This window comes from Carcharodon carcharias, chromosome 14, assembly GCF_017639515.1.
Source record: "Carcharodon carcharias isolate sCarCar2 chromosome 14, sCarCar2.pri, whole genome shotgun sequence".
In the NCBI taxonomy this organism is placed as follows: Eukaryota; Metazoa; Chordata; class Chondrichthyes; order Lamniformes; family Lamnidae; genus Carcharodon; species Carcharodon carcharias.
The window spans coordinates 106904021-106923538 of NC_054480.1; the positions used below are offsets into that span (position 1 = coordinate 106904021).

The window sequence follows — 19518 nt, forward strand, 5'->3', positions numbered from 1 at the left end:
CCATTTTGATCGGTCACTGGGCCTCTTTGGCATTGCAAAATGCACTGAGACTATGCCTCCCTGGGAATCGCTGCTCCCTGACATCCAATGGCAGCTGCTGCAGGTAAAATAAATGGTGTGAAGTGCAGTGCATGGAGGGCTGAATACCACTCTCCCATCACCCCTAAATATAAACCGCTCTTCAAATGTGTAGAATGAAATATGCAGGCTTGCATTTATCGATCATATTTCCCAACCTATGGATGTTCCAAAACACATTACAGGCAATTAAGCACTTTTGAAGTGCAGTCACTGTTGTCATATAGGAAACACAACACAAATTTATGCACAATAAGCTCTCACAACCAGCAATTTGATAAAGGGGTTTAAAATCATGAAGGGTTTAGATAGAGTAAATAAGGGCAAACACAAGGTCCTGCGGCGCAGAGACAGTGTACCCCTACCTCTGGGTTCAAGTCCCACTTCAGGACTTGATGGCTAAGGAAGGTGAGTTCATAATGTGGTCAAGCAAGTTGATTATCTGCCTGTGAATCCTTCCAATGGCAGGCGGTAAGAGTGGGTGGGTTTCCTGGTCAGCTATACTGCGGAACGCAATTGCAAACCACTGCAGTACTTTGCCAAGCATAACCATGGACCAATCCAATTGAAGTCCATGGTTGCCAATGCCCTCTTAGGAGATGGTACCTGGAGGAGGAAATAAGGAGAAACCATTCCCAATGGTTGGAAGGTCAATACCAGAGGGCACAGATTTAAAGTGATTGGCAAAAGAACCAGAGGTAACATGGAGAAATCTTTTTTCACACGAGTGATTAGAATTTGGAATGCACTTCCTGATAGGATGGTGAATTCAGATTCAATAGCACTCTTCAAAAAGGAACTGGATAAAAACTTGAAGGAAAATAAAATCATAGGGATCTGGAGAAACGGGGGGAGGGGAGTGGGGGTTAGTGGGATGAACTGCATTGTCCTTTGAAAGAGATGGTTTAGACCTAATGGGCCTCCTTCTGTGATAACTGATCTGCAATTATATGTGATAATGACCAGACAATGGTTAGTTAAGGAGTAAATATTGGCTGGGACATCAGCGAGAAATCTTCAAAATATTGCCAAGGGGGCTTTTATATCCACCTGAGAGGAGTTTAACATCTCCCCTGAAAGTCAGCACCTCCAATGGTGCAGCATGAGTGGGTCAGCCTGGATTACATATGTGCAAACTGTAAATTGTCAGAAGAATGAACCCATAACCTCTGACTCAGAAACAAGAGTGCTACTAACTGAGACACATTTGCAGAATGGCTTGGCAAGGGCACTAAGTAGCAACTCTGTACTGATGCTGCATGTAAAAACACATTTACTTAAGACCGAGGCAATGATGTAGAGAATATAAAAGCAAAATACTGTGGATGCTGAAAATCTGAAACAAAAACAGAAAATGCTGGAAAAACTCAGCAGGTCTAACAGCATCTGTGGAGAGAAAGACAGTTAACATTTCGAGTCCACATGACTCTTGCACAGAGCTAAAGAGAGCTCGCTTTAGCTCTGAAGTGTCATACTGACTCAGAACGTTAACTTTGTCTTTCTATCCACAGATACTGTTAGACCTGAGTTTTTCCAGCTTTTTCTGTTTTTGATGTAGAGAATGTAGCCTAGCTGTGACAATGGGGAAGCATTCAAAACATCATCCCCAGCAGCCAATACCCACACTAAATGATTGCTGAACCGAATGTAGCTCCCATCATCTTTATTGCTTCTTTAGCAGCAGAGAGGATGGGTCGAATAAGCCCTGAAGGAGGACCCAGTCTGACCTTTCTAATACAGCAATGCCCCAATCAATGATGCAAGTTGGAGCCAACTCAACTCAGTGGTTTATCCAATCCTGGTGCCAGCATGGCATAACCTCCTTCCTCCCTCAGTTATCCCTTCCTCAGACAACCTTCAGACTTTTCAAGTTCCTGCTTGCTGCCTGCCAACTCCTCAGTTACCCCAGTAATTCTCAGTGACAAATCAGGGACGGTGAGGTGTTTTTTGTTTAAATTGGAGGTTGAAGTAGCACGCCCGAGTGCTCAAGAATGGAAGGAAAGTTGTGTGCTGAACTGCCCTACTGAAACTCAGTGCAGCAGGGTCAGCTCCTGAAATCATAGCACTGCCACACACTGAGCCTGGGTTCTGTCACTGGGGGCTTAAAAAATGCGGACCCCTCTGCCGCCCAGCCTGAGACCCACGCAGAGGGTTAAAGCCACTAGAGTGCCAGGGGCTGAAACCATCATGACTATTTCCATTGCACCACCCATGCTCCAGTTGGTTGCATCCTCACCTCTTGAGTCATGGGTTCAAGCCCCACTCCAGGGACTTGAGCACAGAACGTAGCTTGTCATTCCCAACATAGTACTGAGGGACGGCTGCACTGTTGGAGGTGCTTTCAGATGAGACTTTAAACTGAGGTCCTGTCTGCTTTTTGAGATGGACATAAATGATCCCATCAGACTATTTGGAGAAGAGCAGGGGATTTATTTGTGGTGTTTTTGCCAATATTTATCCCTCCATTAATATCATTAAAAAACAGATTATCTGGTCATTAACACATTGCTGTTTGCAGGATCTAGCTGTGTACAGATTGCCTGCCACCTTTCCTACATTACAAATGACTACAATTCAACAGTACCTCATTGGTTGCAAAATGCTTTGGGACGTCTAGAGGTTTTGAAATGCAATCTTTCATTTCTTTCTAGTAACAGATTGTCATTGACCTGTCCGAAAGGCAACATCCTATAGTAATCCTGGAGTACCCGACAGAATCAAAATAAATTCATCAACATTGGAAAATTAACTGAGGATAAACTAACTCCCTGATTTACAATGATCAGAACTACTCCGTAGTTCCCCAAGCAGAGAAGATTTCCTTTTAAATACACAACACCCACTTCAGCTGTTCAACTTTAATGGTATACATAGGTTAAAAGCTTTGTTAGAGAAAAAAATGTACTACAATGTACTGTAATGGCCACAATATTATACGTCACCATAAATCACTAGACTAAAATTAACCTCAAATGGTTCTCGACAGCTTCAGTCATTTCATATGTTAATAGTGTTCTACTGTGATATCTGTAATGCACACTCAGTTACAGGGTCACCTTCCTTCACCTCTTCCTAGTTGTGCTCTTCACTGCAAACTCTTCCAGTTGATGACACCACCTCTTAAAAGCACACAAGAGAAATGAAAACATGGATGGGATTTTAAGTCCTAATGAAATGGAGTAGGTCTCAGTCATGGTACGTAGCATGCTCACCTCAGAGTCAGAGGGCATTAGCTCAAGTCCCACTCTAGAGAGTTGGGCACATAGTCTAGGCTGCACTCCAATGCGGTATGGAGGGAGTTTTGGAGGTGACATCTTTCAAACGAGATGGTAAATTGAAATCCTGGCTGCCCTGTAAGTTGACTGTAAAATATCCCATGGAAGAACAGGGAATTTCTCTCAGTTGTCTTGGCCAATATTTATCCCTCAACCAATACCTAATGACAGATGGTCTGGTCGTTACCACGTTTCCGGGTTTTTTTGGGATCTTGTTATGCATAACTTGACTGTCACGATTCCTACATTACAATAGCGGGTTCACCTCAAAAGTATATCATTGGCTCAATGCACTTTGGGATGTCCTTAAAGGTGCTACATACATGCAAGTCTATTTGTTTCATCTATAATTTCTTCCAATGTTGAAAAGGGGTCCACATGTGAAATGTGAACTGCTGTCTTTTCTCTACTGATGTTGCCTGATTTGTGGAGTGTTTCCAGCACTTTGCCCTTTTCATTCCGGCAATGGTTACTGAGAAGCAACTCTCTCATCCTTAATCCAGAGCACGGGGGTCAATGTGGACTACATTTACCTCCACACTGACTGAGCTCAGGTAATGCAACAAGGGCCCGACATCCACCCTAGGACCTTCCCTACCTCTACAGCCCAGCAGTAACCTCAAGGTGAGAGATTAATCCATTGTTAAAATTACACAGAAATGATTAAAGGAAGTTCTGTTCCCTGACTACTAAAAATATCTAGAAAGCCGCAATGATAGGCTCTGCCCTTAACTATCCTGCTGGCTCAGTGGGTAAATACACCCCTTTTCTCAGTGTCTAGAGTCTTAAAAGTGGTTGCAGAGACTGGAAATGCACTGGTTGTAAAAGCCCAAATGTAACAGTACTATTCAAGAAAGGAGAGACACACAAAGCAGGATACTATAGGCCAATTAGTCTAACATTTGTCATTGGCAACATGCTAAAATCCATTATTAAGGAGACAGCAGCAGGATATTTCTTCTTCTTCAGTTCTCTGCCTGAAGGCAAGCCCAGCCCACAGTGCCAAGATCTCCATCACAGTTAGGACAAGGAGGCAGATACCCAAACCGGAACAGGGATCGAAACCCATGCTGTTAGCATCAATCCGATACACACTAGCTGTCCAGCCAACAAAGCCAACCGGCCTCCCAAGACATCAGAGTTGCTGCGGCAACATACATCTTTACATGAATGTTGTAGCCTGGACCTATGAATAATGATGGTAAAGGCTCCACTTTCTTTCCATCACATGGCTCTCCTCCCTTTTCCTCTGTCATTGACATATGTTAGAAGGATTTACAAGATGATAATCAACCTGTTTGTCTGTGTCATGAATGCACCTTTCTTGGCCAAGAAGCCCTGGAATGGCACTTGAACCTGAGCTTCTGGCTCAGAGGCAGGGACACTACCCACTGCACTACAAAAATCCCAAGCAGGACATTTATGAAATCGTCATACAATCAGGCAGAGTCAATGTGGTTTAGTGAAAGGGAAATCATTGCTGACAAATTTATTAGGCTTCCCTACACAGGATTATAATATAGGGAAGTGTAGGGTTATTCACTTTGGTTGAAAGAATGGAAAATCTGAATATTTTTTAAAAGGTGAGAAACTTGTAAGTGTTGATGATCGAAAAGACTTGGGTGTGCTCATACAAGGCATGCAAAAAGTTAACATACAGGTACAGCAAGCAATTAGGAAGGCAGATGGCATGTTGGCCTTTATTGCAAGGGGATTGGAGTACAGGAATAAAGAAGTCTTGCTACAGTTGTACAGGGTTTTGGTGTGACCACATCTGGAGTACTACGTGCAGTTTTGGTCTGCACAGATGCCAGTCTTCAGCCAATTTGATTCACTCAGTGTGATATCAAGAAACAGCTGAAGGCACTGGATAATACAAAGGCTATGAGCTCTGACAATATTCCAGCAATAGTACTGAAGACTTGTACTCCAGAACTTGGGCACCCCTGACCAAGCTGTTCCAGTACAGTTACGACACTGGTATCAACCCAATAATGTGAAAAATTTCACAGGTATGTCCTGTACACAAAAAGCAGGACAAATCCAACCAAGCCAATTACCACCCCATCAGTAAAGTGATGGAAGGAGCCATCAACAGTGCTATCAAGTGGCACTTGCTTAGCAACAACCTGCTCACTGACGCACAGTTTGGGTTCCGCCAGGGCCACTCAGCTTCTGCCCTTATTATAGCCTTGGTTCTAACATGGGCAAAAGAGCTGAACTCCAGAGGTGAGGTGAGAGTGACTGCCCTTGACATCAAGGCCGCATTTCACTGAGTGTGGCATCAAGGCGCCCTAGCAAAACTGGAGTCAATGGGAATCAGGGGATAAACTCTCCGCTGGTTGGAGTCATACCTAGCACAAAGGAAGATGGTTGTGGTTGTTGGACGTCAATCATCTCTATTCCAGGACATCACTTCAGGAGTTCCTCAAGGTAGTGTCCTCGGCCCAACCATCTTCAGCTGCTTCATCAATGATCTTCCTTCCACCCTAAGATCAGAAATGGGGATATTCACTGATGATTGCACAATGGTCAGCACCATTTGCAACTCCTCAGATACTAAAACAGTCCATGTCCAAATGCAGCAAGACTTGGACAATATCCAGGCTTGGGTTGACAAGTGACAAGTAACATTCAAAGGTTGTGAATCTTTGGAATTCTCTATCCCAGAGGGTTGTGGTTGTGTCATTGAATACATTTAAGGCTGGGATAGATAGATTTTGTATCTCTCAGGGAATCAAGAGATATGGGGAACGGAGAAGAAAGTGGAGTTGAAGCTCAGGATCAGCCATAATCGTACTGAACGGTGGAGCAGGCTCAAAGGGCTATGTGGTCCACCCCTGCTCAGATTTCTTGTGTTCTTTGAAGATGTAACAAACAGAATGGATAAAGGGGAACCAGGAGATGTAGCATATTTGGATTTCCAACTGACATTTGATAAAGTGCCATAGAAAAGGTTACTGCACAAGATAAGAGCTCATGGCTTTGGGGGTGGTATATTAGCATAGAGTGATGATTGGCTAATGATCAAGAAACAGAGAGTCGGGATAAATGGGTCATTTTCAGCTTGGCAAACTAACAAGTGGAGCGCCTCAGGGATCAGCACTGGGGCCTCAACTATTTATGAACTATATTAATGATTTGGATGAAGGGACTGACTGTACTATAGTCAAATTGGCTGAGGACACAAAGATAGGTAGGAAAGTAGGTTGTGAGGATGATACAAAGAGTGTGCAAAGGATAAGTGAAAGTGCAAAAAATTGGCAAATTGATTATAATGTGAGGTTGTCCACTTTAACAGGAAGACTAGAAAAGTTGAATATTATTTAAATGGAGTCTGCAGAATTCTGTAATACAGAGGGATCTGGATGTCTAGTACACGAACCACAAGAAGCTAGAATGCAGGTACAGCAAGTAATTAGGAGGGCAAGTGGAATGTTGACATTTATTACAAGAGGGGAGGAGTATAAAAATAGGGAAGTCTACAGTTGTACTGGACGTTGGTGAAACCGCACCTACAGTACTCTGTACAGTTTTGCTCTCCTTACTTAAGGAGGGATATACTTGCATTGGAACTAGCTCAAAGAAAGTTCACTAAGCTGATTCCTGCGATAAAGGGATGGTCGAATGAGGAACGTTTGAGCAGGTTAGGCCTATACTCATGAATGAGAGGTAATCTTACTGAAAACATATAAAATTCTGAGAGGGTTGACAAGGTGGGTGCTGGGAGGATGTTTCCTCTCATGAAGGAATCTAAAACCAAAGGTCACAGTTTTAAAATGAGGGGTCTCCCATTTAAGACAGGGTCGCGGAAGAATTTCTTCTTTTTGGGTCGTGAGTCTTTCGAATTCTCTTCCCCAGAGAGCAGTGGTGGCTAGGTCATTGAATACATTCAAGACTGAGTTAGACCGATTTCTGATCGACAAGGGAGTCAAGGGTAATGGGTGTCAGGCAGCGAAGTGGAGTTGAGGCCACAATCAGACCAGCCACGATCTTATCAAATGGCGAAGCAAGCTCGATGGGCCAAATGGCTGACTCCTGCTCCTATTCCTTATGAGCTTATGAAGTTCAATTACTTGCAGACACTGAAGAAGCTGGGGCTGTTCTCTTCCGAACAGAAAGAGTTAAGAAGAGATTTGAGAGAGGTATTCAAAATCATGAAGAGTTTTGATAGAGTAAAATGAGGATAAACTATTTCCAACCAGTGAAGGGTTGATAACCAGATTTAAGGGTGCTTGACAATAGAGCCAGAGGCAACATGAGGAAATAGTTTTAAAACATGTTGTTGTGATGAAAGCAAAATACTGTGGATGCTGGAAATCTGAAACAAAAACAAAAAATGGTGGAAAAACTTAGCAGGTCTGACAGCATCTGTGGAGAGGAAGACAGAGTTAACGTTTCGAGTCCATACGACTCTTCATCAGAACTAAAGGGAAATAGAAATGTGGTGAAATATGAGCTGTTAGAGGGGGGTGGGACAGGTGGAGCTAGATAGAGGGCCAGTGATAGATGGAGGTAAAAAAGAGATTGCCAAAGATGTCATAAATAAAAGGTCAAAGGGGTGTTGACAGTGGTGATATTAGCTAGAGGATGTGCTAATGGTGACATTAAGGGTAGAAAGCAGGATGAGCAAGTGACAGATGGCCCTAGTAGGGGTGGGGTGGGGGGAAGGGATCGAAACAGGCTAAAAGGTGGAGATAAAACAATGGATGGAAATAAATTTTTAAAATAATAATAGAAGTGGGTGGGAAAAGAAAAATATATATATAAAAAATAATTATTATTAGAATAAAAGGGATCAAAACGGGGGTGAGGATGGAGGAGAGAGTTCATATCTGAAGTTGTTGAACTCAATGTTAAGTCCGGAAGGCTGTAAAGTGCCTAGTCGGAAGATGAGGTGCTGTTCCTCCAGTTTGCGTTGAGCTTCACTGGAACATCGCAACAGGCCAAGGACGGACACGTGGGCACGAGAGCAGGGTGGAGTGTTGAAATGGCAAGCGACAGGGAGGTCTGGGTAATGCTTGCGGACTGAATGAAGGTGTTCCACAAAACGGTCACCCAGTCTGCATTTGGTCTCTCCAATGTAGAGGAGACCTCTACTGAATGCAGTAGACCTACTGAATGCAGTAGACTAAATTGAGGGAAGTGCAAGTGAAGTGCTGCTTCACTTGAAAGGAGTGTTTGGGCCCTTGGACGGTGAGGAGGGGTGTGGGGGTGTGGGGGGGGCGGGGGTGGGGGGGGGGGGGGGGGGGGGGGGGGGAAGGCGGGGGAGAGTAAAGGGACAGGTGTTGCACCTTCTGCCGTTGCATGAGAAGGTGCCATGGCAGGGCTGATGGAGGAGTGGACCAGGGTGACCCAGAGGGAACGGTCTCTACTGAATGCCAATGGGGGAGGGGTGAAGGGAAGATGTATTTGGTGGTGGCATCATGCTGGAGTTGGCGGAAATTGTGGAGGATGATCCTTTGAATGTGGTGGCTGCTGGGGTGATAAGTGAGGACAAGGGGGTCTCTATCATGGTTCTGTGAGGGAGAGGAAGGTGTGAGGGTGGATGCACAGGAGATGGGCTGGACACGGTTGAGGACCCTGTCAACCACCGTGGGTGGAAAAACTCAGTTCAGGAAGAAGGAAGACATGTCAGAAGAATTGTTTTGGAAAGTGGCATCATCAGAACAGATGCAACAGATGCGGAAAAGATCTTTCACTGCCTGAAAGGATGGTGGAAGCAGATTCAATTGTAACATTTAAAAATGAATTTGATAAACATTTGAAGGGGAAAAATTTGAGGGGATATAGGTCATGAGTGGGACTAATTGGCTAACTCTACCAAGCCAACACATGGATCATAGGCCAATTGGCTTCCTTCTGTGATGTATTGTTCAACGGCTCTAACAGTCACCAGGGAAGCATGAAGAAAGGTTGTTGAATTAGCTGATATTAGGCCAAGTAGCTATAGGGGTGCCACAACCAGCTTGATTTGGGTCGGAAGTGAGGTGCAAAGAGGGACAACCACTAAATAGACTTTCTACTCATGGTCTTTTGGTAAAGTTGACCCACCTCTAAACATTGAACGAAAACAGGCTTGGGCTCAGCTGCAAAGGATCGTTGCTGTGGAATAGCTGCCAACAATGCATCCGGGCTCAATCATTAACACTGGGGCCCCTCAGGTGAGATACCAAAGGTTAACTGACACCTTGGAACTGTCAGACAACTGAAACTAATTTTAAACTGTTTTACTCCCACGGAATTCCATAACAGGGTAGGGGTGGAGTAAAAGGCATATTACGTTACTTGAATTCAAAAGGCCTTCATCAACCCCTTCCACCTTTGAAGGGTTAAATTAGAGGCTGGGAATTGAGAAGCTGATCACTCTGTTGGAGACCTGGGGAGGGTATGAATGAGGGAAGCAGAGGGCTCTTTGTTTCAGTGACTGGCCTTGTGCTGCCTCCCTTACAGTGAATGGATCACCCACCCAGTTAATGAGCATTGCCATAAGCATTCTCTGCGTATCGCTAAGTCAATGCCCTGTTCAGTAGCCACAGAGCAGCCAATGGGCCAAACACCCTGCACTCCCATCACCACAGACACCACTGTAATGTTATGGAAAGATTCAAAAATCATAGGATTACAAAAAATAGCTTTTAAATCAGAGGAAAAGATGCACACCTTCTTAAGGGTACAGAGCCACATTACAATTCCACAGTGAAATAGTCAAAGAAAACTCTATCTTCAATCCATCACCACCTGAAGGTGTTAACTAATGTCAGGGTACAACTTTTTTTTTATTCATTCGTAGGATGTGGGCTTCGCTAATCCTTCACTAATGGGCTTTGTCCATCCCTAATTGCCCTTTAGAAGGTGGTGGTGAGCTGCCTTCTTGAACCATTGCAATCTATGTGGTGTAGGTACACCCACAGTGCTGTTAGGAAGGGAGTTCCAGGATTTTGATCCAGAGACAGTGAAGGAACGGCAATATATTTCCAGGTCAGGAAGGTGAATGGCTCAGAGGGGTGGTGTTCCCATCTATCTCTGCCCTTGTCCTTCTAGATGGTATTGGTTGTGGGTTTGGAAGGTGCTGTCGAAGGAGCCTTGGTGAATTGCATGGGCACTAGCCACCCCCCACAAATTTACTGGCCCAAATGGACATTTTTTTTCAGTTGTGAGTTTACACACTGAATGTCAATTGTCTACTCAACCATGCAGGGCATCACTCTAATTCTGCCTCTCTTGACAACCACCCATATGCACTTCCCAGCTGGGGCTAGTCGATTGTGATCAGGAGTGAGAGAGAACACGCCTGATTTCCCCCAACACCCGTCCCCCATCCTCACCATCCCTCCCATGTTAACCCAGGAGTTCCGAGGCCCAACTATAACCCCCACTTTACCTATTTAGGCTGAAGGTTCGGCTGATTCAACACAGAGGTGTGCTGCATGTAATCAAGCCCTGCGGGTCACATAGTATTAACTAGCTATGTGGCTGGGTCTGTCAGAAAAAAAAAATAAAATCTTTTGAAAGGACACTGCAAAGATACCTTACAATTTCGCTGTAAAGTCAGCACTAGGCAATAAAGAGCGCGTGGCAGCAATAGCATCCCTTCACTTTTTCTAAACGTCCCTAATCTAGGGGATATGGTTCATGAGTCAGTGTCCTCAGGAGATGGGGGAATGTTGGAAGAATGGGGGAAACAGAAATGTCACAATGAAGTGGGCAGTTGCTTCAAAGATTTCACACTCCACTTCTGCTAGGAGGAATAAACGCTACAGGCCACCCCTAGGGTTGCACTAAAGCACTTTTGTGTTCTCAGGATCCCTCAGAAGCTCATGAGTTATTTTTAAAACGTACTCACAGTTGCGCTCAACAGGCCTTCATCAACCCCCTTCGCCTTTAAAGGGTTAAATGAGAGGCTGGGAATTGAGAAGCCGATCACTGTGCTGGAGACCTGTCAAACGGGGTAGCCAATTCTGCAGAGTGAGAGCCCGTGAACAGCAATTGATTAATTACTTGCTTTATGGGGGTGTTGTGGGAAAAAATGCTGGCGAAGACGCTGGAAGAACTCCCTGACCCTCTTCAAATAATGCCCATGATTAATATAACATCCATCTCAACAAGAATACAGGGTCTTGGATGAATGTCCTCATTTCCTCACCACTGTACTGAAAAATCAGGCTAGAAGTGGAGATTGAACCCGCAACTCTCTGCCTCAGGCGCAGAAAGCCCTACGACAGAGCCACAAAGACACGCGCGAGCCAAAAAGACAGAATAGCTTCCCAACCTCTTTGCCACTAGGTGACACTAAATGTAATTTACCATCTCACACTTTTACAGAGTGCTAAAGACACCCGGTGGCAGTCAACGAAACTGCACCCTGTAAAGAAAAACACTCAACATGCTGAAATTGCCATTTATGATCGGGAAAATCCAATATTTACTCAACAAGTTATTGCTGTAAGGAGCAGTGAGGGAACCTTCATCTCAGCCTGATGCTTTCAGGTTTCCAATTCTAGTCTCCTATGTGTAATATTCCCGGCCCCTCGCTCACTCTGGCACTCCCCCGATTGAAGTTCTCCGCCTTCATACATCGCTCTCTGACTTTCATAGACCGTCCAACTCTCCTCATATCACCCAGTGTTAGCCTGGCCTCTTCCAAGCGGGATGTAATATCAGGTTAAAGGCACTGGGTCGGACACAATTGTTGGAAGCCATGTGTATTAAAAGGAAAAAGGCTACATAAGGAACAGTGAAGGGATAATACTGAGCAGTTAAATAGCTCTGGGATCCCGTTCTCCCAAAGCCTATATTGTGTGTGACAACAGATGTTGCAACCCTGCTGAAAAACGCAACAATTCCAGGTCCGTTAGCCGGTGAGACAGCAGTATGAGCGCAGCATTGGAGTAGATGCCGTTTGTGCTTTAGCTGATTGGTAGCAACTTCCGAATTAAATAAACCCGGTGACAACGAAGTTTATTTTAAAGGCTTAATTTCATTCCCGACAGTGACTTACTACTACCCGCTGCTTCTCAATTCGACCAGCGCGACCAAAACCAAAGCCAATAGGCTGCTCCGCAGAATCACCAGCGGGTGTATTAAGCCGAGAGTCACACTTCGCCAAGGGTCCACAAGGTGCTAGTGTGCTGGGAGCCTATAGCACAAACCCCGTTCCCTGTGGCTGCTGGTGAATCAGTCCCAGCTCTTGGTGTCCTGCCTGTCACTTCAGGCGACAAGTCTTTCCCATGAATGATGGGGGTCCCCTCGCCCTCATCTCACCTTCCCCAGAGATTTGCATATACACCACAGTGTGATTCTGCCAAACATCAGTTATTCCCTGAGAGAAAGCAGCAGGATGTGAACATAATCCTCTCTCTCCCCCACTCCCTACACCCCCTGCGTGCCCCCCAATACAAGTTCTTTCTCTCCAGTTTTCTCTCTTGCTATCTTCTCTTCCAGAGATACTGATTCCTTGCTGGGTTGTGATACCACGAGTCACAGGCAGCGGGCACCCTCTGGTGCCATTGGGCACCGTGAAGCTGTTTTTATACCAACTCAGCTGGCACCACTGGCTCTTGGTGCATGTGCCCAAACACAGCCCACAGCAGCCACCCTGTCGTCACCCACCTCCGACCCCCATCCCTCCCAGGACAAACACGCCAGATCTGAAAATCCAGTTTAAAAAGAGTCTTATCAGCATTAGGAGGTAGGCTTAATAAATTAGTCAGGTGAGACCCGTAGAGTGTGGGTGAGGAACTTTTTTCTTCCCCTAAGCATAGACGGGGGGCAGAAATCAGCCCTCGGGTTTCCCAGTAAGCAGAAGAGTTTCTGCTAGGTGTAAAGGTGTCAATTTATTTGTGGTAGACTTATAAAACAGTGCTAGGCTTTGTAAAAAAAAAGACTTGCATTTTTATAGCACCTTTCATATCCTCAGAATGTCCCACAGCCAATGAAGTATTTTATCAACTGCAGCCACCCCTATAATGTAGAAAAGCAGCAGCCAATTTGCACACAGCAAACTCTCACCGACAGCAAAGTGATAACGACCAGATGATCTGTTTTTGTGTTGCTGGTTGAGGGATACATATTGGTCAGAATACTGGGGAAGGCTGCCCTTTTCATCTTCAAATAGTGCAAGGAGATCTTTCACATTCATCTGAGAAGACAGACAGCACCTTGATTTAACATATCACTCAAAAGAGAGACTGATAAAACAGGACTGGGCTTCATTGTCAATTGACAATAGCGCTAGATCCTTTTGCCCATTTCTATGGCAGTCTCCATCTTATCTAACACCCATTACAATAAATGTGGTTTCGACTTTGGATGACAATTCCAATTTTCAAGATGCAGTACGCAGCCATCAACTGGTACCCTCTTTAAACGGGCACCACCATCAGGCATGGCACCCTGCTGGACACCTCGCCAGGCCTGGACCCAAAGACAGTGGCACACAATGATGCAAGAATGGTGATTTGACTGAAAGCTGAAACAAAGTCTTTCTAAAATGCCATTCCAATCTGAAATGGGCTTAATGAGTGGCGCAGGGCGACTCCTCGCTACTGATGGTGACGTCAATCGAACTGACCTGACGAGCTCTTCTTAACGGAGGAAGATTCAACCTTTCCAATATCCTCTCAGCACCCCTTCTGAAATAAAACATCCACTCAGCCACAGAGGGGCACTACATCTGCCCAACACAGACACCTGGATAAAGAGCAACTATTCGCCTGGCATTGACCAGTCAGAAGATTTCACTCTATAACCCTCACAGCGCTCTTTGCTCCTGCTAGAGTGAACAGCAATGAGACACGGACAAAAAAAAACAGGACAGTAATGAAAAATCTACTTCACTAACAATCAATTAAAATAATTAGTAACTTCATCCCCGGAAAAACACACAGACACACCACCAGATCAATTGCTGTTATCAGAAATTACTGCTTACCAAAAAGCTAGTGACTGTCACTAATACAACAGAACATTGTTCACTCCCCACACAGCACAAGTCAATGTTAAATCTCCAGGAATAGCCATTGACAAGCTCCTTGCACCAAAATTTTTTTTTGGCTGGGAAAGTCCATACATGAATTCCCTTGTGGTTGCCTGTGTGAAGTCGGGGGGTTGGGAGGGGGACGAGTGTTCCCTGAGGTCTCTGAATTTCTCAGACAATACTTGTCTTTCTTGAACACTGTTTATGAAGCTAAAGCAGAAGTTGCGAGGAAACTGTCAGAACATCAAGGGTTAATCATTGTCTGTTTAAACTAATTAGTCTCACCCAGACCAGGGGAGGAGGAAAGAGAGGAGAGAGGGAGGAAAAATGAGAACATTGAAGTCTCGAGAATCACAATTACAATAATGAATGCTAAACCTTTGCTCATTTTCGTAGCTCTACAATTTGAGGGAGAGAGAAAATCAATATTAATCAAATTCCTCCAATAATTTGCAGACAGATTTTAACATTAAATCATCTTTCAGGGGAAGAGACTTTAATCTTTATTTTTTTGAAATAATAGAGTTATTATTGATAAACCTTTGTTATGGCACAATAATACTGGCATACCCTATGAAAACAAACACATCTATTTAAGTGATGTTTATTCTTTTACATATCTTTCCTCAATGAAGGCAAGCCAAGACATTGATCTCCCATATAAAGAGGTCAATGAAGGCGATTTTTCAAGTCTATTTTTGCTCCGACACTAACTAAATACAATAAAAGACAAGGGAAGGTTCAGTTGCAACAGAACGGATCCAATAACACCCCATCTCCTCTCTCTAAGACAATTCCCCTCTAGCCAAAAGTAAAAGGAAGCGATCGCTTGCAATGTATATTGAGCCAGCAATCCATGTGTATATCTGATCTGTATCAATCCCTTCCTTAAATATGAAGCTTGGCGGAGTTGCAGGCAATCTGGTTAATACATCAGCTGTCACGTCCAGCACAAGGCAATTCTTACCGAGCAAATGTTTTAACAGGAAGGGGTACACATTATTTCCACTGAGTTTGGCTTGCTCTTAAAAAAATGCCAGTCTTAGACCTGTCCAGGGAAGAATTACCACTCTCCATTCATGTCTCATTTCCTGCCCTTACATCCCCACTTTGTGTTTAAAAAAAAACTCCATCCATTTGCAACATGCATCCTGCAGAATCCATCAATAGGTAATGTGGGTCCATAAAGACAACTTGCAGACTGAAGGCTCCCTGTCCATCCCAATATCTAAAATATTTACGCATCATTGAGGAAGCAATGGAGCTTTGCAAAGTAAACGTTAACAAACAGATCAATAGTTTCCAAATATTTAATCAAAATCAACCCAGCATAGAACATGCAAACATTTTATTAATGTTGAGTCCCTGAACAATCCAGTTATAGGAAACAAGCCTTTGATTCTCTGTACAAAATCTTTAAGGGCTAGATTTGGAAATACTATTCTGACCACCAATAACATCTTTCTTCTTCCCTCAAACAGTATTGTTCTTACCAGGCCCCCCCCCCCCCCCCCCCCCCCGGCCCCCCCACCCGGCCCCCACGCCGCCCCCCCCCCCCCCCCCCCCCCCCCCACCGCTTCCACAACCTCCCATTCCCTCTGTGAAGTGTCCTGTCCTATCCACAGTTCTGAGCTCACCTTCTTAACCCAACGGGCGATTCCTTTCATGCTTTCCATACTCCTACCCAGTCAGATGCACTGCGTCCATGCCCATTTAAACCCCTCACTCACACCCTGCCTGGCTGCTGCTCCTTTCTTTCCTCATCTCTACACACACACGGAATTTCTACATCTGCCTGGTGTATCACCTCTGGAGTGCTGTAGGACAAATCTATACCCACACGTCCTATTCACTCTGTGCAAGAATTGTTTTCCCTTCAAAAAGGCAAAAGTAAGCCAGCAAAAGCTCCTTTGCTTCAGTACAAATTCAAAGTAGAGCATTTCCAGAGCAGGGCATTGCAGTCTCCTCTCCCACTCGCTGCAACACACAAAAACCCTTGCAAGAAATCAAGTGCAAAAACCCATCACAGCAGGAATACAAAGGAATTTAAATGCCCTCCCTCACACAACTCCCCCCACACACAATCAAAGCATTGAAATGGGAGAAAAAGAGAGAATAAAGCATTTACCTAGTGAAATGTTGCTGCTTTTCCTTTACATTTTCCTGGTGAATAATCCCTTTTTGCAGAGTAGTGTAATTCCAGTGTGATTGTGTGTGTTGCTGTTGCTGCTGCTGCTTGCAGACTCTCCCTGCTCTCAGCCTCTCTCCACTCTCAGCTGGAGCAGGCACCAAGGGGGTGATGTCATTCAGAACTGCGGCGTCCTGACGTCACGCCAGCCGCGTCTACTAACGTCAACGCGCTATTGTGGCGTGAAATGGGCGCGAGTGAAAGCGGGCATCGCGACACGTGACGAAGGCTTACGTCCCTCTTAAAGTGGCAGCCCTCTTTCTTAAAGGAACCTTCTTTAGGGAATTGACTAAGATTGAAATCGGCAGATATCCGTGCAGAATTCTTCACAACACCATTCAACTACTTTGGATGCTGTTTTGTTCTTTATGGACGCCAAATAAATTACCACATATAAAAGTTAGGCAACTTTGCAGTTCAGCCTACACCCTATATGTAATTGTATATAGGGTTGCCAACTATGATTAAATGGATTCCTGGAGTTTCCATCACATAACTTGCCCCCCATGGTCCATCCATTAGCCAGCCAACAGATCCACTGTGGCGCACTGCCTTCCTAGTCCAACTGGAAACAAAAAGATTCATGATCCAATTGAATTTTGCTTGACTGTCAGCCAAACAGACATTTCCCTCCCCACCCCCACATTTTCAATATTTCCATCCAATAATTGAAAATGTTCAAAGAAAATGACAAAAAAAACAATGTTTTGATTTTTCTCCAGGGTTATGCACATCGTTGTCCTGGAGATTGATCTTGAATTCCTGGAGACTCAGGTCAGTCCTGGACTCCCTAATTATATACTAACTCTAATTTATATAATGTATAGTTTTCTGGTATATTAAGTATAAATATATCTTTATATAAACTTAAATTAGAAAGTTTGAGTGCTGAAGGGAAATTCCTTCCTAAAATTACTTTCTAGGAATTCTGAGAATTCTCCTCATATCAATAACTTTTACTTGTATAGTGCCTTTCTATAACAAAACTTTTCAAGATGCTTGGAGTATGGTGGACAGCAGGCAGAACGAGGGGAGAAGCCAGGCAAAATGTTAAAGGCACAATTGAAAAGATACCCACCAGCTTTGGCTCAGTGGAAGATACCCTCATCTCCAAGTTACAAAGTTATAGGTTTAAGCCACAGTCCAGAAACAGTTTCTTGAGCACATCATTCAATTTTTTTTGGTTCATTCATGGAATGCCAGTGTGGCTGGCTAGACCAGCATTTATTGCCCATCCCTAAATGCCTTTGAGAAGGTGGTGCTGAGCTGCCTTCTTGAACCGCTGCAGTCCATGTGGCGTAGGTGCCCACAGTGCTGTTAGGAAGGGAGTTCCAGGATTTTGACCCAGCGACAGTGAAGGAACGGCGATACATTTCCAAGTCAGGATGGTGAGTGGCTTAGAGGGGAACTTCTAGTTGGTGGTGTTCTCATGGGTCCGCTGCCTGTGTCCTTCTAGATGGTAGCGGTCGTGGATTTGGGAAGTGCTGTCTAAGGAGGTTTGGTGAGTTGCTGCAGCGTATCTTGTGTGTCAGTGGTGGAGGGCGTGAATGTTTGTGGATGTGGTGCCAATCAAGCGGGCTGCTTTGCTCTGGACGGTATCCAGCTTCTTAAAGTGTTGTGGGAGCTGCACTCATCCAGGCAAGTGAGGAGTATTCCATTACACTCTGGACTTATGCCTTGTAGATGGTGGACAGGCTTTGGGGAGTCAGGAGGTGAGTTACTCATCACAGGATTCCTAACCTCTGACCTGCTCTTGTAGCCACAGTTTTTATATGGTGAGTCCAGTTCAGGTTCTGGTTAATGGTAACCCCCTGGGTGTTGACAGTGGGGAATTCAGTGATTAAAATCTCATTGAAAGTCAAGGGGAAATGGTTAGATTCTCTCTTGGTTAGATTTGGGCATTGCCTGGCACTTGTGTGGTGCGAATGTTACTTGTCAGCCCAAGCCTGGTTATTGTCGAGGAGTGCTGCATTTGGACATGGACTGCTTCAGTATCTGAGGAGTCACGAATGGTGCTGAACATTGTGTAATCATCAATGAACATCCCCACTTCTGACCATATGATGAAAGGAAGTTCATTGATGAAGCAGCTGAAGATGGTTTGGCTGAGGACACTACCCTGAGGAACTCCTGCAGTAATATCCTGGAACTGAGATGATTGACCTCCAGCAATCACAACAATCTTTCCTTGTGCCAGGTATGACTCTAATCAACCGAGAGATTCCCCCCTGATTCCTATTGACTCCAGTTTTGCTTGGGCTCCTTGATACCACACTCGGTCAAATGCTGCCTTGTCAAGGAGTGACTCTCACCTCACCTCTGGAGTTCAGCTCTTTTGACCATGCTTGAACCAAGGTTGTAATAAGGTCAGGAGCTGAGCGGCCTTGGCGGAACCCAAACTGGCCGTCAGCGAGCAGGTTATTGCTAAGCAAGTTCCGTTTGATAACATTTGATGTTCCCTTCAATCACTTTACTGATGATCGAGAGTAGACTGATGTGGCAGTAATTGGCTGGGTTGGATTCGTTCTGCTCTTTGTGTACAGGACGTACCTGGGCAATTTTCCATATTGTCAGTGTTGTCACTGTACTGGAACAGCTTGGCTAGGGGTGTGGTAAGTTCCAGGACACAAGTCTTCAGTACTTTGTGCTGGAATATTGTCAGGGCCCATAGCCTTTGCTGTACCATTGTCTTCAGCCATTTCTTGATATCATGTGGAGTGAATTGAATTGGCTGAAGACTGGCATCTGTGATGCTGGAGCCATCCACTCAGCACTTCTGTGTGAAAATGGTTGCAAATGCTTCAACCTTATATTTTGCACTTATGTGCTAGGCTTTCCCATCATTGAGAATGGGGATATTTGTGGAGCCTCCTCCTCCAGTGAGTTGTTTAATTGTCCACCACCATTCACAACTGGATGTAACAGGATGCATAGCTTAGATCTGATCCATTGGCTATGGGACCGCTCAGCTCTGTCTATCACTTGCTGCTTATGCTGTT

The 19518-nt window shown here is 44.7% G+C and overlaps 1 protein-coding gene across 6 annotated transcripts in view; it reads right to left on the reverse strand.

Annotated features, from left to right (window-relative positions):
• The window catches only part of LOC121286718 (receptor-type tyrosine-protein phosphatase delta-like), a 471126-nt gene extending 454545 nt beyond the window's left edge, over positions 1–16581 (reverse strand). For 5 of the 6 annotated variants that reach the window (XM_041203736.1, XM_041203735.1, XM_041203734.1 and 2 more), the window contains exon 1: positions 16460–16581. The gene's annotated coding sequence lies outside the window, so the exon portion shown is untranslated. The remainder of the gene's footprint in view (positions 1–16459) is intronic. The other variant, XM_041203733.1, reaches the window with a different exon arrangement.
• Between the last annotated feature and the right edge of the window lie 2937 nt (positions 16582–19518).